Source organism: Urocitellus parryii, chromosome 5, assembly GCF_045843805.1.
Source record: "Urocitellus parryii isolate mUroPar1 chromosome 5, mUroPar1.hap1, whole genome shotgun sequence".
Classification (NCBI taxonomy): Eukaryota; Metazoa; Chordata; class Mammalia; order Rodentia; family Sciuridae; genus Urocitellus; species Urocitellus parryii.
In genome coordinates, this window is record NC_135535.1 from 78,241,917 (window position 1) to 78,253,183 (window position 11,267).

At 41.1% G+C, this 11,267-nt stretch overlaps 1 pseudogene; it reads left to right on the forward strand.

Annotated features, from left to right (window-relative positions):
* The first annotated feature begins 2,791 nt into the window (after window positions 1–2,791).
* LOC144255010 (growth arrest-specific protein 7 pseudogene) lies at window positions 2,792–3,610 on the forward strand (annotated as a pseudogene).
* Window positions 3,611–11,267: the final 7,657 nt, after the last annotated feature.

Below are 11,267 nucleotides of genomic sequence, written 5' to 3' on the forward strand. Positions count from 1 at the left end.
TAAAAAATAAATGTTGAAATTATCTCTCTGACTCTCTTTCTGTCTCTATCTTTAAAAAAAAAAAAGAACTGTAAAGCAAAAAAAAAAAAAGTACATGTATAAAGGCATAAATTGGCATGAACATACTTTATATTACAGAGATATGAAAAATTGTGCTCTATATTGTAATAAGAATTGTAATGCATTCAACTGTTGTCATGTATTTAAAAAAATAAAATCAATAAAAGATTTAAAAATCTTAAAAAATAATAATAAACAAATAAGCTATATCTGTATATATTAAAGCAAAATTTTAAAACTTCATGTTGATTTTAGGAACACTAAAAATAACAAAATCAGAATAATTACTTTAGTCACACATTCACATACTATAATCAGTTTCTTAACCATATAGACATATGCCAATAGAGTATCATTAGCATTTTTCTGAAAAATCTTTTCGTGGGCATAATATTACTTTTTAAACTTTTTTTCTCTGCTGTACTGGGGATGGAACCCAGGGCACTTTACCACTGAGCCACATCCTCAGCCCTTTTTATTTGTGACAAGGTATTGCTAAATTACTGATTCTGGTTTTGAACTCTTAATCCTCCTGCCTCAGCCTCCTGAGCCGCTGTGATTACAGGCATGTGCCACCTAAAATTTAATCTTATGTACTATTTCACCTTTCACTCTTAAATTTGTTCAGCTTTTCCTTTGCTTTCATAAGGAATAAATTTCATAAGGATAAATTTTAGTGTATTTCTATTTATAAGTATTTGTTGTTTTTTGTTTGTTTGTTTATTCTTGTAGTGCTGGGGATCAAATCCATGAGCTACACTTCCAGCCCTACTTGCAAGTTTTGTAATTTCAGTAATTAGAATTTGCTAAAAATTTTGGAAATGGATATTTTTGGTGTGCTTCATTTCTTAAATATTTCTCATTTTAAATACAATGCACTCAGAAAGAACTGGTTTATCAAAAGGTTCAATGACTCAGGGTTTTGTTTTGTTTTGTTTTGTTTTGTTGTTTTTTAACAGTTCTTATGAGACTTAGGTATTTTTAACAATTTGACTAATAGTAGTTTTTGTGTTGTTGTTTTGTGGTTCTAGGGATTGTACCTAAGGCCTTGCACATGCTAAGTACATATTCTACCACTGAGTTACATTCCCACCCCATAAGAGTTCTTATTTGAATTCAAATAAACCTCAGTAAAATTTTATAGTTTAAACTGTGTATATATAAAATATTTATTAATTTACAGTATAGATTCTATTTCCATTGGTGTATTGTTGCAATTTTAAAAACAATTATGAATTATATTTGTGCCTCAACCAAATCCAAGAACATTTCTAATCCTAGATTTCTTAATTTAATAAGAATACTGTTTCACCATAAAGCTGTATTCCATCAAAGTTTACCTTTCCAATATCAATGAAAACAAAATCATTTTATCTTTGATGCATTTACTTTTTGCTCTGAAATGATAATAATATTTATAATAAGCTGGGTGTGGTGGTGCATGCCTGTAATCCCAGTGACTCAGGAGACTGAAGCAAGAAGATTGTAAGTTTGAGGCCAGCCTCAGCAATATAGCAAGGCCCTGAGTAACACAGTGAGACCATGTCACAAAATAAAAAAATGAAAAGGAGTGAGAATGTAGCTCAGTGGTAAAGTTCCCTAAGGTTCAACCCCCAATATGAAGAAGAAGAAGAAGAAAAATAATTAATAGACAATAAAAAATAAAAATTTTATTTGCTTCCATGGATTACATGAAAAAAAAATCAATTTAAAAAAGTTTTTCATTTGTTCTTTTTAGTTATACATGACAGTAGAATGTATTTTGACACATCATAGAACAAAATTAAATGAAATTATTGGAATTAACTTAAATGTCCAAAGACATCAATATAAAATAGACCTGATTAAACTTATTGCTAATTTCTTTCCGCTAAGACAGATGGAGCATTAACAAATATCATTTTACTTTTCACATGAGCACAAGAAAACTTAGACTTGAAAGTGAGAAAATTAACTTAGACTGCCATTTGATTTAAGTGGAAAGAATGCCTCACAGAGGGTAAGTAAATTCATCTCTGCTTCTGCATGTATTACATGGTTATCCTCAGGCATAGTCATTTTGTTTTTGTCCTGCAGTATTGGGGATTGAACCCAGGGCCATATGCAGTCCAAGCAAGTGGTCCACCTCACTGAGCTATAGCCCTTCATTAAGAACTTGTTTTGACTCTCTCCGGGAGTTCATCCATTGTCCTCCAACGGTGAGCCTCCTGGGTCCTGCAATGTGGCAGATCCTGCAGAAACTGGAGCCTGTGAGTTTCTGGAAACCTTCAGGGACACTTCAAATCTACAGAGTAGAAACTATCCTACCTCAGATCCACGCGGCTAGATGGGAAGACACACAAACAAAATGAAAAAACAAGGGAATAAAGTGCTCCAAGCAAACCAAGCTGCTCCCATAAGAGAATCCATCGAAGAAATGTCAGAGAAGGAGTTCAGGATGTATTTAGTAAAACTGTTTTATGACTTCAAGAATTATATAAGAGAGCAGGCACAGGAGTTATGCAGTAAAATAAGAGATTCGCTTCAGGAGATGAAAGATCACTTCTGTAAAGATATATTAGAGGTCCTGAAAAGAAATAAAGAAGAAATCCTTGAAGTGAAGGAATCACTAAACTAACTTAAAAGTTCAATGGAAAGTATCACCCACAGACAAGACCATTTGGAAGACAGAACCTCAGGCAATGAAGACAAAATATATAATCTTGAAAATAAAGTTGACCCCACAGAGAAGATGATAAATTGCTTGACTTTCCCTCACCCAGACACCATGCCTGAACAGCAACTGCTAAAGCTACTGTGACTACTTCTGGGCTGATAAGAAGGATCCCCAAGGCAATAGCACGGTGGCTGGGTTTGAACTGCTGCTCCAAAAGCAACTGAAAGGCAAACAAATACAGAAAAAAATGTCTGAATTCGTCCTGGAGAGGATAAAGATTGAAGAAAAATATCCAAAGAACTTGGCTGCACAGGAGGAAGGCTCCTTGGGAGAAGCCTGGGCCCAGGTGAAGAAGAGTCTGGCAGATGAAGCAGAGGTTCATCTCAAGTTCTCTGCCAAGCTTCACAGCGAGGTAGAGAAGCCCCTAATGAACTTTCGTGAGAACTTCAAGAAAGACATGAAAAAGTGTGACCACCATATCGCTGACCTCCCCAAGCAGCTCACCAGCTGCTACACATCGGTGGAGAAGGCCCGGAAAGCCCTCACAGAGCAGCAGAGAGACCTGGAGATGAAGACCCAGCAGCTGGAGATCAAGCTGAGCAACAAGACAGAGGAGGACATCAAGAAGGCAGGGAGAAAGTCCACACAGGCTGTGTGGACCTCTACAACCAGACTCAGTCCAAGTGGTTTGAAGAGATGGTGGAGAAGGTGGAGATGATCCGGCAACATCTGTGTCAGTACACACAGCTGCGGCATGAGACAGACATGTTCAACCAAAGCACAGTCGAGCCTGTGGACCAACTGCTTCGAAAAGTGGACCCGGCCAAAGACAGAGAGCTGTGGGTCAGAGAGCACAAAACGGGCAACATGCGCCCTGTGGACATGGAGATCTAGACACGCCTGTGCGCCCTGGGGGTCCTGCCCAGGAGAGGGGCTGGGGGTCCTGTGGAGAGGGGGTGGGGGCTCCCGCTGGGTGAAGCTGCCCTCCCACCCACTCTCCTGTCCATTGAGGAGAGAGGAGAGAGCTGGCAATTCCAGAAGGGTGATCTGGATGGCCCAGCTGGGGAATCCCAAATATTCCCAGGCCAAGAAGACAGACCTGCAACCCCGCCCTTGTCTCCAAGACTGAAGCCCCCCCAAACCCTGTGGGGTGCTTGTTGCTTTGAGAACAAACTGAGGCTGGAACTTTGTGGTCCCTGCTGAGTTCCATAAGGGTGGCCGTCACACACTTGTGCCCTTGGATGCCTCAAAGCCCATCCTCCAGCTGGTCCCTTTATCTCCGGGGCTTTGGAAGATCAGGGAAGGGCTGTCTCTGCCTCCGAGCCAATGTCAGGGTCAGAATCATGGAAAGAAGGCGCCCTCAGCTCAGCCTGCACCTAGAATCCTTTACGGCTCTCTATTTTTCTCATTGCGTTCTGGGAGCCCAAATCTGGCTCTTTTTGGCCACTTTTCATCCCCCTGGGTCTTGGAAAGGTCTGTTTTCTGTCTTCCCTGACCAACCCTGCCCAGAGAAGTTCAGGATGGAACTACCTCATTCCACAAATTAGCCCCAAGTCGGAGCATTGATTCACAGTTCCTATCAGACCAGGCATCATCTCTGAAGTCTCTGGAAATCCGGATCCCTCCATTCCTCAGCTGCTTTCTCAAGGCACTCCCCACCCCCAACCTGCCACCCTGCCACCCCTGCCCAGTCTCACTAGAGGGAGCTTTCCAAAGTTCTCCGCCAGTGAGACCTCCTTCAGCTGTGTGCCTGTCCAAAAGCTTTGGGAGATGGAGATGAGCCAGAAACCACATGGGGTCTGTCTCCCATGATGTCCTGTCCAACACTGAGCTACCCTGACCCCCGCTTTCCCAGGTGCCCACCAAGGGCTTAATAGGGCTAGGTCAGTCTCACATGGGGGACAGGTTAGGGCAAGTCTTTGTCAACTCCATTTGCTTATGCATGATAGGGTTTGGACTGCTGTCCCTTGTATGGGCATTGCAGACTCTCTGGTTGCTATCCAGGCGTGTCCTGCCACCTGGGCCTCCAGCTCCTCTGAACTTTCCAGAGCCCTGCACCAAGCCCTCGCTTGGTGCCAGCACCTCCTTTCCCTCTGTCCATCTTCCCTGGAGAAGCCTGAGCCAAGTGTGACTCGGGAAGCTTCAGCACTACCCCTGGGTTCAGCCCACCACTTTATTTCTCAACTACAGCAAACACCATCTCCCTTTAGCCTAGAGAACCAGCCTGAGGTGGCTGGGAGAAAAAATTGACACAGTGAGCAAGGAACAGCTTCTAGCCAGAAACCCCTGCCCTGAGAGCCCATCTTTCCCATTGATGGCTTTTGGCTTGAACCTTCCGTCTCCCATGGGGGCAGAATTCTTCGAGCACAATTCACTGATCTTTCCCTCCGTTTTACATGCAAATAATGGATGTTAATCTTGAATCTTTCAGCATCTCTTCCATTGAATTAGAATGGCTTTCTCATAGTTTATTTTAGAAAGATGTTCAATATACTAAAGCAAACCAGAAAAAAAAAAAAAAAACTTGTTTTAAAAATTATTCTTTCCTGACATAGTGGTGCACACCTGTAATACCAGTGGCTTGGGAGCTGAGGCAGGAGGATCGTGAGTTCAAAGTAAGCCTTGGCAACTTAGCAAAACTATGTCTCAAAATAAAAAATAATTTGAAGTTTTTTTTTTTTTAAGGGCTGGGGATGAGGGTCAGTGATTGAGCTCCTCTGGATTTATTCCAAAATACAAAACAAAAACAAAAACAACAACAAAAAAACACCTCAACTTATTCTTTTTTTTTTTGATGGGGATTGAATCCAGGAGCATTTTTACCACTGAGCCACAGGCCCGACCCTTTTTATTGTTTTTATTTTGAGTTTTGAGACAGGGTCTCCCTAGGTTGCTTTGAGCCTCACTTACTTGCTAAGCTGTCCTCAAACTTGTGATCCTGGGCTGGGGATGTGGCTCAAGCGGTGGCGCTCTCGCCTGGCATGCGTGCAGCCTGGGTTCAATCCTCAGCACCACATACAAACAAAGATATTGTGTCTGCCGAAAACTAAGAAATAAATATTAAAAATTCTCTCTCTCTCTCTCTCTCTCTCTCTCTCTCTCTCTCTTTAAAAAAAAAAAAAAAAAAAAAAAACTTGTGATCCTTGTGCCTCAGCTTCCTCAGTCGCTTGGATTACAGAAATGTGCCACCACACCTGGCAGATGATGTCTTTGATGTTGTTGTTGTTGTGTGTGTGGTGCTGGGGATTGAACCCAGGGCTTCCCACATGCTAGGCAAGCTCTCTACAAATGAGCTACATCCCCAGCTCCCAGATGGTGTCTTTCTATATTGTACAGACTGGTCTTGAATTCCTGAGCTCAGGTAATCCTCTGGTTTGAGCTTCCCAGGAAGCTGGGACTACAGGCATATGCCATCACACTCAGCAAAAAGCTTATTAATATTGAAAGACTTTACTGGAAAAATAACATAATAAATAAACTGCTGAAACATAATATATATATATATAATATATATAAATATATATTATACATTATATATAAATATATGCATATATATCTTTACACAATATATAATAAAACCACTAAAGGACTGGGGAATGAGTTCACTGGTAGGACACTTGCTTAGCCTGAGCAAGATTCTGATTCCCAGAACCACCAAAAAACATCCATCAAATCCTGAAACTAGAATGTCTGCTTCTCTCCAGAGTCACTCAGTCTATTTTTTCCACTTGTTTCATGTACAACTAACCTGCAATTGGGTGGCCTGGAGACTTTGCACGACTCAGATGAAAGCCTGGGTTCAAGTGGAAAGTGTATCAAGTGGCCAGCAGAATAACATCCCAAACTTGTCATGCCATCATCTGAGACCTGAATGAGTTCATTGCCCCCAGCCACCAGTGTTGGATCACACTTTATTTAGAAGCAAGCGCTCTGCCTCTGCCTGCAGTCCTCTAAGAAGGTGGCATTAGGTAATGTCTGGCAGGGATCGGCAATAGGGAGACAGATGATCTCTCACATTTAATGAGAGCCCTATTTCCAGCACAAGTGTCCATGAGATCTTCTGCCAGGAGATCACAGCAGAAGCTATAAGGTCAACTCCAAGCCTACCATCTCATACCAGTTGACTTTAATAAAACTATTTATAACCACACTTTGTTGAAGTATGTTCTTTTTAAAGGGACAAGGGTAAGGTATGGCTGTCCAAAGTAAACTCCCAGGACCTAGAGATGTAAGGGTTTATGGAATAAGCTATTTATCGGATGTCTTAGGGATGTCTTCCTGGGGTTAAAAGGGACTTTATGGAAATGCTTAAGATGATAGGGTGAGGAGACTGCAAAGGGTCATGCTCAAGTGATCATAACTAGTATCTTAAGGAGCAGAGATTTGTAAGCGGAAGCCATCTGTTTGACTGAGTGAGTTTGGTTTCTCCAAGTAAGGCTTAGGATCTCCTCCAAGCAAATATTGAATACATATTTGAGCAATATTTCTTTGAAAGGAGACCAAATAAGTAGAGTTCCTTCCTCCATGCCTGGTATTAATATTATGAATGCTCTTAAAACTATTCATCTCTCCCGTTGGCATCTCTAGTAATTTCCTCTTATAATACCTCAGTTGTGAAAAGGAAGGCATCTGATTTCCACAAGGAGGTTTTTGCAACACTGGGTATTAAACCTAGGACTTCACACATACATAGGCTAGCCAAGCTCTCTACAACTGAGCTACATCCCCAGTCCTCTAATAAATTTTTTTACTTAGAAGCAGGGTCTTGGTAGATTGCTTAGGATCTTGCTAAGTTGCTGAGACTATCCTTGAGTTTGTGATCCTCTTGCCTTAGCCTCAGAAATTACTGAGATTATAGCTATGTGCCACTGAGCCCAGCACAAGTATTATTATTTGGGGGGTTGGGGGGATGGGGATTGAACCCAGAGGTGCTCAACCACTGAACTACATCCCCAGTCTTTTTTGTATTTTATTTAGAGATAGGGTCTCCCTGAGTTCCTAGATGCCTCACTAAGTTGTTGAGACTGGCTTTGAACTCTTATTTTTTTTTAATATTTATTTTTTAGTTAGGTGGACACAATGTCTTTATTTTACATTGATGTGGTGCTGAGGATCAAACCCAGTGCCTCATGCATGCTAGGCGAGCGCTCTACCACTGAGCCACAACCCCAGCCCTGGCTTTGAACTCTTGATCCTCTTGCCTCAGCCACCGGGATTATAGGCATGCACCACCATTCTGGGCTACAAGTATTATTATTATTTTTTTAATTGCAAAGGACCTGGAAAGAAGGGGAGATTGAGATGCCAACTTCTCCCCCTCCCAAAAAATTTGGGATTAAACCCCAGGCATTCTACCACTGAGCTACATCACCAGCCAGCCCTTTTTATTTTTGTCTGGAGATAGGGTTCGCTAAGATATCCATGCTGGTTTTGAATTTATAACTCTCCTAACTCAAGCTACTGAGTAGCTGAGATTACAAGTGTTTGCCACTATACCTGGTGGCAATGCTAGACATATCAGGCTTGCATAGATTTCAAATTAGATAAATCACAACTAAATAAAATGTATTTTAAGGCTCAAAGTAACTGTTCAACCAGTAAAATCAATTAGACAACCCTTTACCTTTGGTTGTACAGAATATAGCAAAAATGAGTTTAAGGAGGAGGGATTCAAATCAACTTCATTTTATAAACATTTATGAGCATTTTCTTTTACTGGGGATTGAACCCAGAGGTGCTTAACTAAAATGGAAAAGAACCAGAGTGATGCCATTTTGTTCTCACCTGGATTCATTTTATGCTTACTTAAAATGTTTTCTTTTCAGCATCCTGACAGCTGTATCTATGTTGACTATTAGATATGGAAAATGACAAACCCCAAAAGTAGTGAGTCCTGAGAAAAAGGGAGTGAGAAGGAAAGCCACACATTGAAAGCATTGATCCTTTCCTGATACATTCTTACCCTGGGCAAGAGGAGTCCATCAAACCTGGAAAGGCAGGGAACAGGCCAAACCACTAATCCTTCTGTAAACAAATCTTTTCCAGATACCAATCACTGGCCCTCCATCAGATCCAATAAGATAAACCCCAGAAACTGACCACTGACCCTAGACTCCCTCCCATTTCGTCCCATAAAACAGACCCCAAATTCCTAAACACTAAAACTGACCCCTTCACTGATTGATAGAACCAACTCCAAATTCCTGGGTGCCCAAAGAAAGTTGATATGCTCATTAGACCACCTCTCAGAATAACCTATATAATCCCAGGGCCTTTCTTTGTTCGAGGGCTCATTTTCCACCAAGAAAGTGGGTCCCACCACAGCATCATTTTGTCCCTGCATCCCCTGCTCCTGTGTGAGACTTTGTTCCTGAATAAAGCACTGAGCTGATTTGTGAATTTTGCGTTTGTCCCATTTTTTTTGCTCTAACATTGACAATACAGTCAGACCTTCCTGTGTCCCTGACTATTGCCCTGATATGTAACAAAAATGACTCTGAAATGTATGTCTCAACAGGGTCTTATGACCTACATCTGGCTCAACTGTCCTTGTAGTTTTTGTCTTTATAAACTCTGTACTTTCAAAATTCAAGTGCAGGGAGTTCTTTGAGGCATTAGACTGCTCCCAGTCCCTTGCCTAGCTGGCTCATTAAAGGACCTTTATTTCCCCCCTTTCATTTTTGGTTAATTAACCATGGTGGTCTATAATCCTCATGCACTCTGTAACATAAACACTGAGCCACATCCCCAGCCCTTTTTTACATTTTATTTAGAGACAGGGTCTCGCTGAGTTGCTTAGCGTGTCACTAAATTGCTGAGACTAACTTTGAACTTGCAGTCCTCCTGCCTCAGCCTCCTGAGCTGCTGGGATTAGAGTTATGTAGCATGCACCACTGCCAGCTCTTATGAGCATTTTCTCAAGGTCAAGAGCAAAATAAAAGATGGGCATGGGCTGGGGCTCTGCAGTAGAGCGCTCGCCTAGAATGTGTGAGGCCCTGGGTTTGATCCTCAGCACCACATAAAAATAAATAAAAAATAAAGGCACTGTGTCTAACTACAACAAAAAAATAAAAAATGAAAGATAAATATGGTTGTGCATATCTGTAATTCCAGGTACTTGGGAGATAGAGACAACAGGATCCAAGTTTGAGACCAGCTTGGACAACCTAGTGATACTCTGTCTCAAAATAAAATAAATTGGGCTGGGGATGTGGCTCAAGCTGTAGCGCGCTCGCCTGGCATGCGTGTGGCCCGGGTTCGATTCTCAGCACCACATACAAACAAAGATGTTGGATCTGCCGATAACTAAAAAATAAATATTTAAAAAAATCTCTCACTCTCTCTCTCTCTCTTTAAAAATAAATAAATAAAATAAAATAAATAAAGCTGGAGATGCAGCTCAGTGGTACAGTACTTCCTAGCATACACTAGCCCACCAAAAAAAAAAAAAAAACTATCTCTATTACCTATTTAATATTTTATACATTATATACAATATATTATGTGTAATATATATAATTATTATTATTATTATTATTATATATCTACATATAAAGGTAAGCTAAGGTCTGGGGATGTGTCTCAGTGGCAGAGCACTTGCCTAGCATGCACAGGGCCCTGGGTTCAATCTCCATCACAGCATTTTTTTAAAAAAAGTAAATTTAGGCACCTAACCTACAGGAATTTTGGTGGTGCACTTTGGTAATCCTAGTTACTAAGGAGGATGAGGGAGGTTTGAAAGTTCAAGGCCAGCAATTTAGTGAGACCCTATCTCAAAAAAATAAAAAGGCCTGGGGTGTAGAGGCCCCCTGGGTGAAATCCCCTGCAAAAAAGCAAAACTATGATTGTAAGAGGCCTTGGAAGTTTTTGCTCACGGCACCAGTACAGTGTAACAGGATCCCAGGAGTGGAATTCAATTAATTCTCCCTGGAAGGGTCAGAATGCCTCACAGCTGAGGCGACATTTGAGCAGAGCTTTGGAATAAAATGAGTAAGATTATTTCATCAGCTGGAGAAGCTGGGGAAACAGTAAGAGGGTTTTCTAGATAGTGGAGACCTACAGCATGAGGGCAGTCTGCTCAGCACACCAGGGGCTGGTGTGTTTATTTGGGAGAAATAAGGAGTTTAATATTTTTTTTATTTTTGTTTTTAGCTATAGATGACACAATACCTTTATTTTATTTATTTATTTTTTCTAATGTGGTGCTGGGGATTGAACCCAGTGCCTCACATGTGCTAGGTAAGCACTCTGCCATTGAGCCACAACCCCAGCCTGAGAAATTTAGTATTTTAACGGTGGCACACTTTATGCTTTGAATACAGCTCTTGCTGCTCTGACACTGCAACTTATTTTTTTTATTCTTTATTTTTTTTCTCATGCAGGAGATTTGTTGTCAGAAGAACGAGGCAAACAAACAAGGCTATCCTTTTGAGGAGAGCAGCAGTGCATGGGCACTTACAGAGCTGAGTTTTTAAATGGACATGTTTCTTTCTCTTCCTCTCTCCCTGCTTCTCCCTAATCTCAGGGAAAACAGAATTACCTTTCCTCCCCA